This window comes from Mastomys coucha, unplaced genomic scaffold (assembly GCF_008632895.1).
Source record: "Mastomys coucha isolate ucsf_1 unplaced genomic scaffold, UCSF_Mcou_1 pScaffold5, whole genome shotgun sequence".
Lineage (NCBI taxonomy): Eukaryota > Metazoa > Chordata > Mammalia > Rodentia > Muridae > Mastomys > Mastomys coucha.
In genome coordinates this window covers 85,658,461-85,674,234 of record NW_022196911.1, presented here as the reverse complement: position 1 = coordinate 85,674,234, position 15,774 = coordinate 85,658,461, and the positions used below count along the sequence as shown (strand labels likewise).

The following is a 15,774-nucleotide window of genomic DNA, read 5'->3' as shown; positions in this document are numbered from 1 at the left end:
AGAGAGAGAGAGAGAGAGAAAGAGAGAAAGAGGTGATACCTGAACAGGACTTTCAAGGCTATGTGGAGGTATAGGAAATGGTTGGAAAGGAGGCATATTTTGGGCAGAGGAAATGGGTTAGCTCTTTGTGCCAGGCTCATCAAATCCTCTTTGCTTCAATACACAATGGGTGAATTAGCAAACCATGCCTTGGGTCTAAGTGACTCACTTTACAGATGAGAGCGCTGAGGTCCAGAGAGGCGACTCAGTTTGATCAAGGTCGCAGGAGGAAAGTCAAAGAGCCAGCACCCATTGAGGATTTCTGACAACTGGAGTTTATACATTGGCCCCCTCAGATCTCTGGGGTCACTGATAGCAAAACCTCTGTTTCCACACTTCCCATTCACTTCAGAACAGTAAGGCCTACCTGTAGATATATTTACTACTACAACAGAAAAAAAGATTCACATCTTAGGAACCATCTTTTTTGTTTGTTTATTTGTTTGTCCCTGGTAGAACTTATTTCTGGTGCTCCTGTGGCCACCTCCAACTTTTATGTGAACTGAGGGGCACTTTTTGTTTGGTATTTAATGATTCTTTTAAAATAGATTTATATTTATTTATGTACACAGGACGTATGTTAGTGTGTGTGTTCATGTGCATTCATGCCCACATATGTGAGTGCCCCTGGAGGCCCAAAGAGGGCACCAGATGCTACAGGTAAAGTTACAGGTCATTGTGGGCCATTTGTTGTGGGTATTTCAGGTTCATTGAGAGACCCTGCCTTAAAATATAAGGTGAAGGCCCATGGTGGTCTCCTCTAGCCTCCAGATATGCTGTCCAGATGTGCACACACTAAACACAAGACAAGCCCTGCCAACACACATGCACACACACACAAGAATTGCATGCCCTTGCAGGTAGAAGAGTGCAGGCTACTTGCTAGAGGTGTTCAAACTAGGAGCTCCCAGGTACCAGTGTCCTTAAGATTAATGGACAAGCTTGTGATTTGCATGGCAAGCAAAAGACAAATAACAGACGTGTAATTGTGGATCCTTGTAGCCCTTGGCAAAGCGCTCGGGTTCTACTGGCTCCTGGCAACAAATGTTGCTGTTTCGCTAAGTGGCAATTAATGTTTGCAGGAGGGAGGGGAATGGCAGAAGAGCAGGAGGGGTGTTATAAATCTCTCCACAATGGCTCCTGAGTCACCTACTGAGCCAAAGGAAAAAAACTGTGGATGTTGGGTAGTGGGGGGTGCGGTGGTACCAGACAGTTACATTTCGAACTCGCTCACTAAAGGCAAGCTTAGGCTGCTTCTTCACTCAGACAGATGAGGGCCAGGGTCTGAAGGTGAAAAAGGAAATGTTTTCTCCTCTTGAGAACCTCTTGGTCCTGTGAAAATCATGGAAATGGGTAATTTTAGTATGGTGTTGCAGTGATGTCTAAGTTGAACATATATCTGATTGTCATAACTCGGGGATAAGGTAAGCGTTGTGACCACAGGCTCAAGGGGTATCAAGGATGCTTTAAGTATCCTACAGTAAGTGTGACCACCTCTACAATCAAGAAGGCTGGGGCTCAGACATCAACAGTAGCAAAGCTGAGACACTGATAATAGAGGGTTATTATGCTGCGTCTGACTAAGCACTCATAACTTTATATTATCATATTTAGCTATCAGTAAAAGGCTACAATGAAGTTGCTAGTTCTCCCCCATTTTATAGATGGTCTCTGATATCTTGCCCAGGATCACACAGCAGAAATCCAAACCGGGCACTGCTCTCAAGCCTGAGTGCCCGATCCTTCAACTGCCAGTCCTCTCTTGTTTTTCTCTATAAGTGGCGGCCATGGATACCAGCTCTGCCCTTCTTAGAGTAGTTATGAACATAATATTGAGAGAGACTAGCTTTGTGCAAGTAATGGAATGAGCTGAACGCAACCAACGCGATGCGTGTACCAAAGGAATAAACACTGGACCTCAGTTCACTTCACTCGTGAAAAACGGAGACTTTGGCATCCCTTTGGGCTCCAAATCCCCTCATGATTCCTGTTGCCTCCAAACACGAAGGTTAGTAGGCTGAGTGACCGCCAGATAATGTTCACACCAATGGATTCTCTGAGTTCATTTTCTTCTAACTGCTTACGTAGGCGGTTTGAATCTCGAATCTCCACTTCTCATCCCGGAATGATGATAACTTAATCAGAACACTTGAGCAAGGTTTTGCATTTTTACATCCTAATGTCCTCATCTTCTCAGTTAGGAATGATGACACTTGCTTTTCCTCAAAAAAAAAAAAAAAAAAAAAAAAAAAGCTCTTCGTGTGAGCGGCCAGAGGTGACCTGTGAAGATGGTTCACTACTCTCTCGACCCAGAAAACCCCACAAAATCATGCAAATCAAGAGGTTCAAACCTCCGTGTTCACTTTAAGAACACCTGAAAAACTACCCAGGCCATCAAGGGTATGCATATCCGCAAAGCCACTAAGTATCTGAAGGATGTCACTTTAAAGAAGCAACGTATGTCATTCTGGCGGTATAATGGTGGAGTCGGTAGGTGCGCCCAGCCAAACAGTGGGGCTGGACAAAGGGACGGTGGCCAAAAAAGAGTGCTGAGTTTTTGCTGCACATGCTTAAAAATGCAGAGAGGAATGCTGAACTTAAGGGTTTAGACGTAGATTCTCTAGTCATTGAACACATCCAAGTGAACGAGGCACCTAAGATGAGCCGACGAACCTGCAGAGCTCATGGCCGGATTAACCCACACATGAGCTCCCCCTGCCACATGGAGATGATCTTCACTGAGAAGGAGCAGACTGCTCCAAAGCCAGAAGAGGAGGTGGCACAGAAGAAAAAGATATCTCAGAAGAAACTGAAGAAACAAAAACTCATGGCACGGGAATAAATTCAGCATAAAATAAATGCAGATAAACTTAAAAAAAAATCTCGTGTTGAAGGTTATCCTGTCCTGCAAACCCCTCTCCTTAGGTTGTATAAGGACTCCATAGAAAATTGAGAGGGGGACACTCGAGAATATCCGAAATGCCACTGGGACTACGTTCAACAATGATTTTTAATGATAACTACCTAGGAGATAGAAGCAGGGGACATTGTTCTAAGAACCCACTGAAGAGAGATGAGATGAGCAATTCGCTCAAGTGCCAGTCCCCTCTCTGGCTGTTCCTGTGGCAACATCATCTTGCGAATCTTTGGCTTTGCGTATTCCTCTGGACTTTTGCCAAAGCAAGTGACTAAAAGTAAATTCAGGGATCGGTGTTCTCCATGTCTTTACTATCAAGGATCAAGTACCTGGGTGGCTGGGTGACATTTGGGAGATGTTGGTTTCCCCTCACTTTGGGAAACTTGTCAGAGCATGGATCCATTTTGAGAAGACCCTGGAGCCAGCTAGTTGACTGGAGTGGGGGTAGCAGAACTTGGCAGTTAAAGGGGAGAGTCATGGGTGCTGGTGTGACTTCCTCCAAATCTAACAAGAACTCCAGATGTCCAAGAACTGTCGGGATAAGTAGAGACTAGAAACCCCGCCCTCTTGCTTGATAGGTTCAAATATTGTCAGAATAGTGCTCTCCATATCCCAGGAGCTCCACACATGCCTTTGGTGGTTTTCACATACCGACTATTGTTAGATTCTCACTGGTTTTCAGGCCTCCCTGCAACACCGAATTTTCCAAGGGCGGGTCTTCTTAGGATGATTGTTTCTTGCCTGCTATCACTTCCCCGGCTTCTGTTCTCGGCTCTGTTTTCTCACTATTCTGGATCTGTATTGAAGCAGTTTGTCAGGACAAGTCTAGGCTGCAGTCAAAATTTTCCGTGAACCATTCCAAAGAGCTTACTAGTGTTTTGTTTTGGTCTTTTCTTATCGAATATCTGAGCTCATTGCCCCAAAGTAATTGCTCCACATCAGCCAAACATGTCCTTGCACTGTGCCCAGGCTACATTTACTCTGGAAGCTCACACCTGGCCACGCCTTTGGTAACTTTCTCTAAGACGGAGCCTAAGTAGTATTTCCTTTGGGTGGGTTTCTCTGAACTCCCCTACTTACTTACCTTCAAATACATGGACTGCTATCACACCACCACAGCTCTTCAACAGACTTAGGACACTGAATAATCTTTCCTTCTTTTCTCCCAACGATTCTTCCTTTACCACACCCTCTCTCCAAAAGCTTGATTAGTAATTCTTTGTAGCGTCCTTGTGGTCTAACAATCACTGCAATATCAGGTCATCAGAATCCCTCTGATAACCCTATGGAAATAACTTTGTCACAGCTCCATCTAATTTTGCAAATGACTGATGGAGGGGTTAAGTGATTTGGTCCACAGTACATAGGTACTCCTGGGTGGAACTGATATTTGAAGCCAAACTCTAAGAGGCCTGCTAAGTGCACAATGTATGATCATCATAGTTTTGCTGAAGATAATGTCATGTTCCCAGGTCATCAGTATAATTAGGACCAGGGAAAAGTGTGTGTGTGTGTGTGTGTGTGTGTGTGTGTGTGTGTGCGCGTGCGCGCGCACAAGAAAATATGGGGGACAAGGCAAAGTTTCACAAGGTCAAGATTTTCATCTTGCTTTATAAGCCAAACCTGTTTCTCGACATCTTTCTGAACTCTCCCAGTAATCAACGATTTGATGGATAAAAAATAATGTTATTGGTGACCCTGGTGAAGGTTCAGAAGCTTTTGAGAAAGGTAATTCTCTCCCAGGTCTATACACAGGACCCTGAATTACTTACATGTGGTTCATATATAGGGTTTAGGGTCCAGGAGATCTGAGTAAACATCTCAGCTCTGCCTAACTGTGTAGAACTTACTTGGCATCTTTGCATTCTAGATTCCAGACTTGCACAATGATGGCAATCTTTGTTTTACCTCTGTCTTAGTCCGAACTGGTGAGGTTACACTGCAGTAACATGTGTCTCAGTGGCTCAGGCAAAAGTCTGCCTTTTGCTCAAGTTCTCATTCAGAACAAGACAGCAGAGGGAGTTCTATGTTGTGATTGCTCAGAGATATGTTTTGATAGAGGCTTATCTATACCAGGTATACTCGGCTTGGTAACTACTGAGCCAGACGATGCTTTGTTCTAGATGCTGTTGCAGACTCTCTCAATCTGGCTGACTAGAGGCTACAAATATCTCTTCTTCTATTTGTGACAACCAAAATTATCCACAGAATTTTCCATGTTCTCTGGGATGCCAAAGCTACCCCTGATTGACGTCACTGATTTAGACAGACATACATGCCCATGATTGGCACAGATGAGTGGAAGGAATGCTGAGCTCACATACATTGGTGATGAAATCCCTCTACACAAACATACCACAGTCACTTTCCCTCACTGGATTGACAGAGCCAGCCATGTGCTCATACATAACTTCACAGAGGTAAGATCTATAATTTTAACATGAATCATGAAGAGAGAGTGTCCTTATTAATATCACATGGGTACCCTCCAGGCATGGTATGGCCATTACTATTTTTTAAAGCAAAGCAGCCTTGTGATTATAATATCTGATTCTTCTAAGATAGGGCCATCAGCATTGTCTAATAGACTGAGGATGACCAAGAGAGTTGTCAGATGTCCTTGCTTTCTAGCTATCATGAGCTTCTTCCTGCCCACTTCTATATATTGCAGTAATTCCTGACTCCAATAATCCCATACAAAAACCACATAATCCAGTGATTATATTTATAAGCAATAAGCCTAGATTGGACAAAATTAATACTATACTGATTTATTCCACCGCTATGAGACTCTTTGATACTTGCAGTTTCGTCTGGCCATGTGGTTCTACTCCATCTTTGCTTTTCCTCCTCCTCTTCCATCCTCTCTCCTTCCCTTCTCATACTCTCTCTCTCTCCTTGCCCCCACTCTCAAAGACCTCCTGTCCCACCTTTCCTTTCCCCTCTGCTGCCCAATTACAGGCTCTAGCCTTTATTGACCAGTAAATGGGGAAAAGGTTTACAGGAGATCGCTTGAGTACACGATCGACTGCTTGTCCAGGGAGCCACCCCTCTCGAGGAAACAGAATTAACATCAAAGTTCAAACAACATCAGGACAACCCTCAACACTAGCTGCTGGCAGTCCTGCCCTTACTGTACATAATTAGCCGGGGGCAGGGGTAGTGCTAGCATAGACAGAAGGTTGAAGGTTGACTGGGGTTAGGACTGTCATGAGTCAACGTTCTTAGGTCCTCATTCATGCTGGGATGAGACTTTTTGGTGCTGTGGGTCCCTATGTGTTACCAATGCTCCTGAATATCACTCATTATCCAGGCTCCTTTGATGAGCATTTGTAAGTCATTGATTGGCCAACTTGGATTTGGATCCATTTCTTTAATCTGACAACACCCTATTTGGAGTAAATTGAAATCTCTCCCCAAGAAAAGTCACATAACAACAATGCTGTTGACTGATTTGCTTCCTATTATTTAACATGCATAAAAAAAAAATAGCGCCTGCCTAGTGGTTAGTGATCCACCATCACTTTGACTCTTCCTCCTCCTCTTAGGCTCTAACCACTGGGATTTTTTTTTCCCTCTGTATGTTCCATACTCACCATCTTTCTCAGCCTTTGCACATGCCATTTTCTTCCTCCCTGAAATGTTGCTTTCTCACTTGTCAAGTACATTTTTCTGTTGTATTCAGTTGCCAGAAAGCATTTCTAACTTCTCAGATTGCGTCTTCTCTCTACACTCTCCTTCTGCCAAGTGCTTTCACTACTTAGAGGCCTTTCTTCCGTCATGCATCACAATCTGCAATGCATGTTGATTCATGGGATTTTTCTTATGGATGCCTGCCTTCTCTATTGAAGGAAGTCACGAGTTTCTTTTACTCACCTTATTCCCCAAGGGAGTTTGACATGATCTATAATAGGCACTCGGTAAATATAAATTGGGTTGAGGAGTTTGCTCAGTCAAGGAAGTGCTTGCCTTCCAAATTCAAGGGCCTGTGGTTTTTTTTTTTTTTTTTTTTTTTGATTAGATATTTTCTTTATTTACATTTCAAATGATATCTCCTTCTCTGTTTCCCCTCCGAAACAAAAAGAAAAAAACACTGTTCCTTCCCTGCTCACCAACCCACCCTCTCCCCCTTCCTGGCCCTGGCATTCCCCTACACTGGGGCATAGAGCATTCACAGGACTAAGGGCCTCTCTTCCCACTGATGACCGACTAGGACATCCTCTACTATACATATGCTGTTGGAGCCATTAGTCCCACCTTGTGTACTCTTTGGTTGATGGTTGAGTCCTTGGGAGCTCTAAGGGTACTAGTTAGTTCACATTGTTGTTCATCCTAAGGGGCTGCAAACCCTTCAGCTCCTTGGGTCCTTTCTCTAGCTCCTTCATTGGGGACCCTGTGCTCAGTCCAATGGATAGCTGTGAGCCTCTACTTCTGTATTAGTTGGGCACTGTCAGAGCCTCTCAGGAGACAGCTATATCAGGCTCCTGTCAGCTAGTGCTTTCTGGCATCCACAGTAGTGTCTGGGTTTGGTGATTGAATATGGGAAGGATTCCCAGGTGGAACAGTCTCTGGACTGTCCTTCCTCCAGTCTCTGCTCCATAGTTTGTCTATGCAACTCCTTCCATGGGTAGTTTGTTCCCCCTTCTAAGAAGAAATGAAGTATCCACACTTTGGTCTTCCTTCTTGAGTTTCATGTGGTTTGAGGATTGTATCTTGGGTATTCCAAGCCTCTGGGATAATATCCACTTATCAGTGAGTGCATACCATGTGTGTTCTTTTGTGATTGGGTTACTTCACTCAGGATGATATCCTTCAGATCCATCCATTTGCCTAAGAATTTCATAAATTCATTGTTTGTAATAGCTGTGTAGAACTCCATTGTGTAAATGTACCACATTTTCTGTATCCACTCCTCTGTTGAGGGACATCTGGGTTGTTTCCAGTTTCTGGCTATTATAAATAAGGCTGTTATGAACATAGTGGAGCATGTGTCCTTATTACACATTGGAGCATCTTCTGGGTATATGCTCAGGAGTGGTATGCCTGGGTCCTCAGATAGTACTATATCCAGTTTTCTGAGGAACCACCAAACTGACTTCCAGAGTGGTTGTACCAGCTTGCAATCCCACCAGCAATGGAGGAGTATTCCTCTTTCTCCACAACCTCACCAGCATCTGTTGTTACCTGAGTTTTTGATCTTAGCCATTCTGACTGGTGTGAGGTGGAATCTCAGGGTTATTTTGAGACTAATAGAAATTAAAGTGGGGAAGAGCCTCGAGCACATGGGCACAGGGGAAAATTTCCTGAACAGAACACCAATAGCTTATGCTCTAAGATCAAGAATTGATGAATGGGACCTCATAAAATTACAAAGCTTCTGTAAGGCAAAGGACACTGTCAATAGGACAAAATGGCAACCAACAGATTAGGAAAAGATTTTACCTATCCTACATCTGATAGAGGGCTAATATCCAATATATACAAAGAACTCAAGAAGTTAGACTCCAGAGAACCAAATAACCCTATTAAAAAATGGGGCACAATGCTAAACAAAGAATTCTCAACTGAGGAATACCAAATGGCTGAAAAGCATGTAAAGAAATGTTCAACATCCTTAGTCATCAGGGAAATGAAAGGGCCTGCATTTTAACAGCCTCTTGTGATAGCGTGTCTTACTTAGGATTTAGGGTTTCTATCACTGTGATAAAACACCATGACCAAACTCAGTCAGGTGGGGAGCAGTATTTTATCTTATACTTCTAGGTAACAGATCATCACTGAGGGAAGTCAGGGGACAAATTCAAATAGGGCAGACACCTGGAAGCAGGAACTGAAACAGACCATGGAAGAATGTTGTTTACTGGCTTGTTCCTCATGGCTTGCTCAACCTAGCTTCTTATAGAACCCAGACCCACCTGCCCAGGTTAACATTGCTGCCAATGAGCTGCCCCATCCCATCAATCATTAATAAAGATGTACGGCAGACTCGCCTACGGACAAATCTTAGGGAAGTGTTTTCCCAATCAAGAGTCCCTCCTCCTAAGTGACTTTGGTTTGTGTCGAACTCATGTAAAACCAGTTAGCACCTGGTATACACTTGTAATTTCAGCACTGGAGCAGGGGCCAGGAGACAGAGATAGGCAGATCCCTGGCGACTGCTAGCCATCCAGCTTAACCAATTTGGAAATTTCCAGGCCAGTGAGAAACAATGTCTACAAACGAAAGCCTGACAACACGGGAGGCATGCCAACCATAGTTGTCCTCTGGCCTCCAGTCACATTCACCCACCACCAAACACACACGAATATGCACGCACACACATACACACACACACACACACACACACACACACACACACACACACACGAGCATGTGTATAGACACACTAAATGATTACAGGCTGAATGAATGAATGAATGAATGAATGAATGAATGGAGTTCAACTGCATGAATGAATGCATAGACCAAATATGAGACTACTGATATCTACCTTGGACTCTTGCCCATGTTGCATACAACAAAATACTGGCCCCATCGTTTTTCCCAGGAAACAAAAAGCAGAGCAGTGGAAATTGCCAGTCTAGAATCTCAGGCTCCTCACCTCCCTTAAAAGACGCTCCTAGCAGAAGTATGCCACCGGCACTCACAGTGACCGAGTGACTCGCCCTGGCCTGCCACTCTGGCAGACGTGTTTGCAGACAAAAAGCCCAGCCTCAGCTCCTGCTTGGGAACCATGGTGAAGACTCTAAACAGAACTGGCTGAACAGCCTCAGGCTGGAGCTGAGAGAGCGTGTCCTCCTGGAGGCCTGCAAGGCACCGACTGGTCGTTCTGAGCAGTGGGGGGGTAAGTCCGCTCATCTTCCTTGAGATTCAGGCTTAGCCCTGGGCTCATTCATCTGGCCCACTCACCCTGCTTCTTAGCAGCCATACTGCTGGCCTCTCAACCTTAAATGGAGATCCCTTTTCTTCCTTCCCATCTCCTGGAGTGCCTCTAGATCACTAGTCCCCTGGCTTCCTTCCCATTCCCACATATCTTGCCTCTGAATGAGGAGTAGTCACTTTCTCCCTGGTAAACTGAACCCAGTGTGCAAGGAACCAGGGAGCCACTCACATCTTGTTTTCTAGGAGTAGAGGTAACGGATCCATCAACTGCCGCTCGGTAGCTGCTCACAACCTCTCTCTCCTCTCAGTGTGATTGTATTTTGCTTTTCATTGCATCCATGCTTGACTTGACATACCTAAAAGTAAATATTCCAGGCAAAATTCATAAATGGAGGAAAAGGAAAAGATCCATTGAAAGAAAGAGGGCTGGATTTCTGAAGGGGGGCATTGTAATTACTGCTACAGATGTATCTAGAGTAAGACCAAGTTAGAAAGCAAACAAAACAATGGGCATTCTAACTGGCTCTTTTTTTTTCTTTTCTTTCTTTCTTTTTTACAGCTATGATTTAACAGACACTTTCATGGCTCTGTGTTTGTGTTGTTTTGTTTTTTTGTTTATAGGTTTAAATGAAAACGTATAATACAGGCCAAAGGCAAAAAAAAAAAAAAAATCTGATAAGAGATACTTGAAGTTATTAGGTACTAGCCAACATAATTATAGAGTACCTTTGCAGTTTTCAGGGGAAAAATGATACAATGCTAGCAGCGAGCCTCACTGAGTTTATTCCATTAAATCTGAAGAGCCCTTGAAAGCATTAGGGGACGATGGCGGATGGTGTCTCTGATAGTGTGGCCCTGAGAGGACAGTAAGAAGTGTTAAGTCTGAGGGAAAAACCCAGAGTCTGAGCGGAGCAAATGCTGGCGGGGACTACATATTTTTACGTAAGTGTGTGGTAACACTCTCAAGCCACTAACTCCAGATGAAATCATCTTCGCCTCAAGAACAAATCTTTTCATGCAAAGTTTTCTTGACATAAAGTAGTTATAGTGACATAATAATTAATCTGGCATTTAGAGCAATCACTATTACAATGTGTCCCAGCCTAGTTTATTGGAACAACAAGTCTTAAAAAAAAATAAACTCGGAGAATTATGCATATAATTCTGGAGTCTGTTCTATGGTTGAAATACATGGTAAGGTCATTCCTGGGGGAGCCTCCACCTAAAAGACATCCTTCTTCCTGAACCAACCCGACAAGCATAAGCTGTGGTTGCTTTTCTAATGTCATTTAGTGCATCTGAGTCATTCAGGAGAGGACTGTCTGATTGTCACTAAAAATTGAAATTCTCTAACCCATATCCCCAAATCAAATATAATCCTTTTCAGAAGTAATTATTAATTGGTATATATCCTGCAGATAGTATTTTCCTCAAACGCACAGGAATACAGACAAGTTAGATGTAAAATAAGTTCACATAACACTATTGGGTTGTTTAAAATCTGTAAATAAAATTGAAGTGTATGTTTTGTCTTATATCTAGATTTTCTTCTAATTAAGAGTGTATACTGGGGTACTGGGGAGATGCTTGTGACTGTGACTGGAGCATGAAGTCCTGAGTATGAACCCCATTAAAAAATATCTGTCCCTGGTGGAACACCTGTAATCCCAGTGCTGGTGGTGTGGACAGACAGAATGGGCCCTAGGGGTTGCTGGCTAGCCATTCTAGCCGATTGGTGAGCTCTAGTTTCAGTTAGAGATCCTCTATCAAAGATAAAGTAGAGAAGTAAAACTCACCTCCAGTCTCCCCATGCATAGACACACACACAGATGCACACCCATACAAACATGTATACACATGCACATGCATACACACAATAATATGTCCTCGAGATTTTTCTATGAAATAACTACTTCTCAGTTGCTATAGATGTACTTAGTATTCCATTCTATACATTACCATGGTTTCTTTCACTTTTTGCCTATTGTATGCAATGCATACACATGCATAAATATGTGTGCATGTTTCCATTATGTATGTGTATATTAGTATTTAGTATAGTATATATATATATATTAGTGTATATAAGTATACACTATATATGTGTGCACACACACATATATGTATATGCACACACACATATACATATATATATATATACACCATATGTATATGTCAGTATTCCTTAGGACCACTTAGGTCAAAATAGCTCTGCACCTACACAACCTCATCTGTATAATGGGAATTGTACGTTGCTTTCTCCCAAGAATTAACTTGGCTAAGCTGTATTTTTCAATTCAACCTTGAATGCTATCACAGATTTCAAAGCTGGCAAGATAAAAGCATAGGAAGGACTATGCTTGCCCTGTCAGATTTTCCATAGAAAACAAACCCATGGAGCTGGGCTGTGCAGGCTTTGACTACATGTCTAGACTTGGATGGGACCATGTATATGATATGTAGCCTCTGTGTATTTCAGCATTCTCACACATGAAGTAAGAAGTATAATGTGGCCTTCCTTATGGAACTGTTGTAATGAGTCCATCTACTCTCTAGATTAATATGAACATTCAACAGAATGGGAGTATTGGCAGCAGTTACCATTACCGTTACTATACAAGTCAAAGAGATGGTCCCAGAGCCACAGGGAGAGACTCGATCGCTGCACACTGACATTCAAGTAGAGTAGATAGACACAGGAGAAAGAGAAATAATTAACTACTTCCCTGTTGCACGATATGAGGATAACAGAGCAAAAAGTGGTCCAGAGGCCATTGAATACAAAAGTTTTATTGTGCTGATAAGAAATCAAAACCTAGAGAGAAATGACCTTGCCTAAGATTGCACAGCTACCCAAGCAACAGAATCTGGCCCAGCATGCCTTTTTGACTACAGGTATACTCCTCCAACAAGGGCTGAAGGGATCGTTTTAGTGTCTTAAATACGCTCATATACATTTAATTCCCTCTCCCCAAGTGCCCTTCAGAAATTGGCAGCCCATCTGAGAAATAACAGTAGCTTTGTGTGGAGAAACGTGGCTGAAGTGGTGAGATGTAGACTGAATCGTTTACTCATCAGCTTAGCTCATGGATACCTAATGCTCAGTTACTCTTTGCCTAGCATACCATGGAATTTTATATCCAGACTTCAGTGCTATAGGCAAGAGCTCCGCTCTCGGTTCTCAGTGAACTTAGGATTGTTGACCAGGGCGACACTTCGGAAATGAAATTGACATGCTTTGTGGATGAACTCCACGTGGAAGGTAACCCAAAAGATGGCGTGAAGATCAGCCCACTGGAAGACAGTAGTGTTCATGTCCCCTGAGATGAGGAACATGGCGGTCTGGGTGGATGGGAAGAGTAGGCCTCAACAATTTCCATTTTGTTTATCTTGGTCTGTTCATCTCCTTGGGATTATGGTATTGCTTGCTGAACAGCTGGATCTGGAGCTCTGAGCAGAGATCTAATCAGTGCATACACCTCAGGGTCATATAGATAGCCTGAATCATAGGTAGAGTTGCCAAAGGGAGGAGTTTAAAAAGAAATGAGCAATGACTCTAGACTCCAAGACTAGCCTCCAAGGAACAAGCAGGCAAGATAAAGGAAGAGCCAAGGAAGATGGAAGCCAAAAGTCATGACAGTCCTAAAGCCAAAAGAACAGCACATGGATCTCCAGATGAGAACTGTCAACAGTTCTTAATACCACCCAGAGGCCAAGCAGAGTGAAGGAACTTTGGACGGAGGGGCTCGGCGGTTAGTTACTGCCAGCCTTCTAGGCACCCGTGTGGTCGCGTCTCCTGGAGAGTAACCAGATCGAGAGCCAAGCGTGGGATGGAGCGAGGAAGGCTGCGTCTCTCCTTTTAGGAAGTCTGGGGAAAGAGTCTAGAGCTTCACGGTAACTCACAGAGAAGGAGTGCGATATGTTCAGCCCTTAGTCAAAGAAGCCGAAGTGTGTTTATATGCAGTGGCTTGAATGCAGTGAAGATAGGGAATCACTGACAGCCAACCATAATTCTCAGCTTTTGCTTGCACTCTCTGTGTATGAGTCGAGTAAATGTCAGGTGTTGCATTCAACATAGACTAGTGAAAAATATCAACGGTGCCCAGTATCTGTCACACATAGATCACATTATCTAACTGTTTGAACCTTTAGTTTCCTCGTCTTGTCTTTCAGCATTATGATACCAGTGAGACGTGGTCTATGGGAAGTTAGGCTTATCCCACGAGCCAGAGTCAGCTCCCTGGACATGGCAGCAGGGGTCATTTTACCCTGTACAGATGAGAAATTTTTGTTAGCCATCTTTTCCTTTCTCTCATTATCACTGCTGATAGGGTTGCTATATCCACTAAGCTTCACATAGCTATGTAGGCTTCCGGCGTCAAAGCTTGATTCTCGGGACATGTGTTTCTTTCGTCACTGACGTGTTTTTGTTCCTTCAACATCATTTCTGTCACATAACTCTGTTGTGGGAAATATTAGGAGACGAACCGGCAAGTTCCCTACTTGTGCCGCCAACTCTGCCCTGGCAGCCTGGCCGACCATGCACTGGCAGGCAATGGCCAACCTGTTCTATCTCCTGGAGACTCTGACTCAGAACTCCATGATCTCTCCACCCAGCTCACTAGGTTCCCACAGGCAAGTTGTTACCATGCCAGCCCCATGCTTCAAATCCCCCACAGCCTTTGTGGTGCACCTCTGGCAAACCCACGCTTTGCTGCCCGTACCTTCCTCTCTTGAACCCAGATGAGCTGCAGAGTGAAGGAAAAAGCAAAACAAACTTAGCTCAGAAACAATGGTAACTCAATCTCTAGGCCCAACAACAAAAACCTAATCTTGTAAGCCTTATAAAAATCCTCTGCCATGACACCAGGAAACTCTACTTCCAAAAGGAACTAACTCTCTCCTGCCACCTCTCTTCCTCCCTCCAACCTGGAAGTCCCACCTACCCACCCAGTGATTGGCTCCTTTATTCATTAGGTGACTGGTTCATAAGAACAGGACCAAGCCCATCCACAACATAACTCCATTGTAGCTTTAATCACCTGCCAATCAGGATCATCATTCTCAGTCTAAAAAGGAGACTCCTCTCTGTCCACCCATACCATTTAGCATTGCTATGGCTCTATCAGGGTGGACATGTCTACATGTCACTTTCTTCTGCTTTTGATGAGACATCTTTCCCATTGCTATTGCATGTCCATTTTCTGGTTGCCCTTTGGCGTTCTCTTCTGATTTTGATCTTATTCTCTCTCTCTCTTTTTTTTTTAAAGAATGATTCTGATGATCTTCAGCAACCTTGAGGTAGACCTTTCCCACAGAAACCCAACGTAAGACCTGGGAAAATCCTACCACCTGGTGAATTTGGGCTTGTTGGTATAAAACTAGGACCAGAATGGAAAGAAAAGGGAGAGGAAAAAATCAAACAGTAGTTTACCCTGATTGAGAACTTTCTAGAATACCCTGGTAAGTTCATGTCTTTTACTGTCTTGTGACCTTCTTCAAATGCTTCAAATGATAGTCCCCCACTGCCTCAGATTCAGGACTTTTTAACTCAAGGCTAACAGCTCCCTTTCGCAAATATCTTTTCTCTGACCACAAGCTCTTTGTTTCCAGGCCTCTGTGTTCAAAGTTCTCCCTCCATCTTGATTTCTGAAACTCCTGCCCAGTTCCACTCACTCTGATGCCGGCCACCTAGTCACTGTTATTGAACTGTGTGTCCGTTGCCTTTCATTCCCCTGACTTCTAAGCCTGGACCTTAGCTCTTCTGTGTCCTCTTGTAGAATTCAACGGTTGTTCTTCTCAGAACCTTTCTTCGATCTTATCAATACCTAGCAAAAAATAAGTAAATAAATAAATAAAATCCAATTCACCATTATTCAAACAATTAACATCCAGATACCCCAATCCTCCTATGCCACATTGACAGTTTCCCCTGC

At 43.5% G+C, this 15,774-nt stretch overlaps 1 protein-coding gene and 1 pseudogene across 2 annotated transcripts in view; both read left to right on the top strand.

Annotated features, from left to right (window-relative positions):
* Ankfn1 (ankyrin repeat and fibronectin type III domain containing 1) overlaps positions 1-15,774 on the top strand; it is a 407,382-nt gene that overhangs the window by 37,291 nt on the left and 354,317 nt on the right. The window contains exon 1 of one of the 2 annotated variants that reach the window (XM_031350945.1): positions 9,751-9,800. The exons of the other annotated variant lie outside the window; for it this stretch is intronic. The gene's annotated coding sequence lies outside the window, so the exon portion shown is untranslated. Of the gene's footprint in view, positions 1-9,750; positions 9,801-15,774 lie in introns of those variants that run through there. 2 annotated transcript variants of the gene reach the window in all.
* LOC116076892 lies at positions 2,414-2,881 on the top strand (annotated as a pseudogene).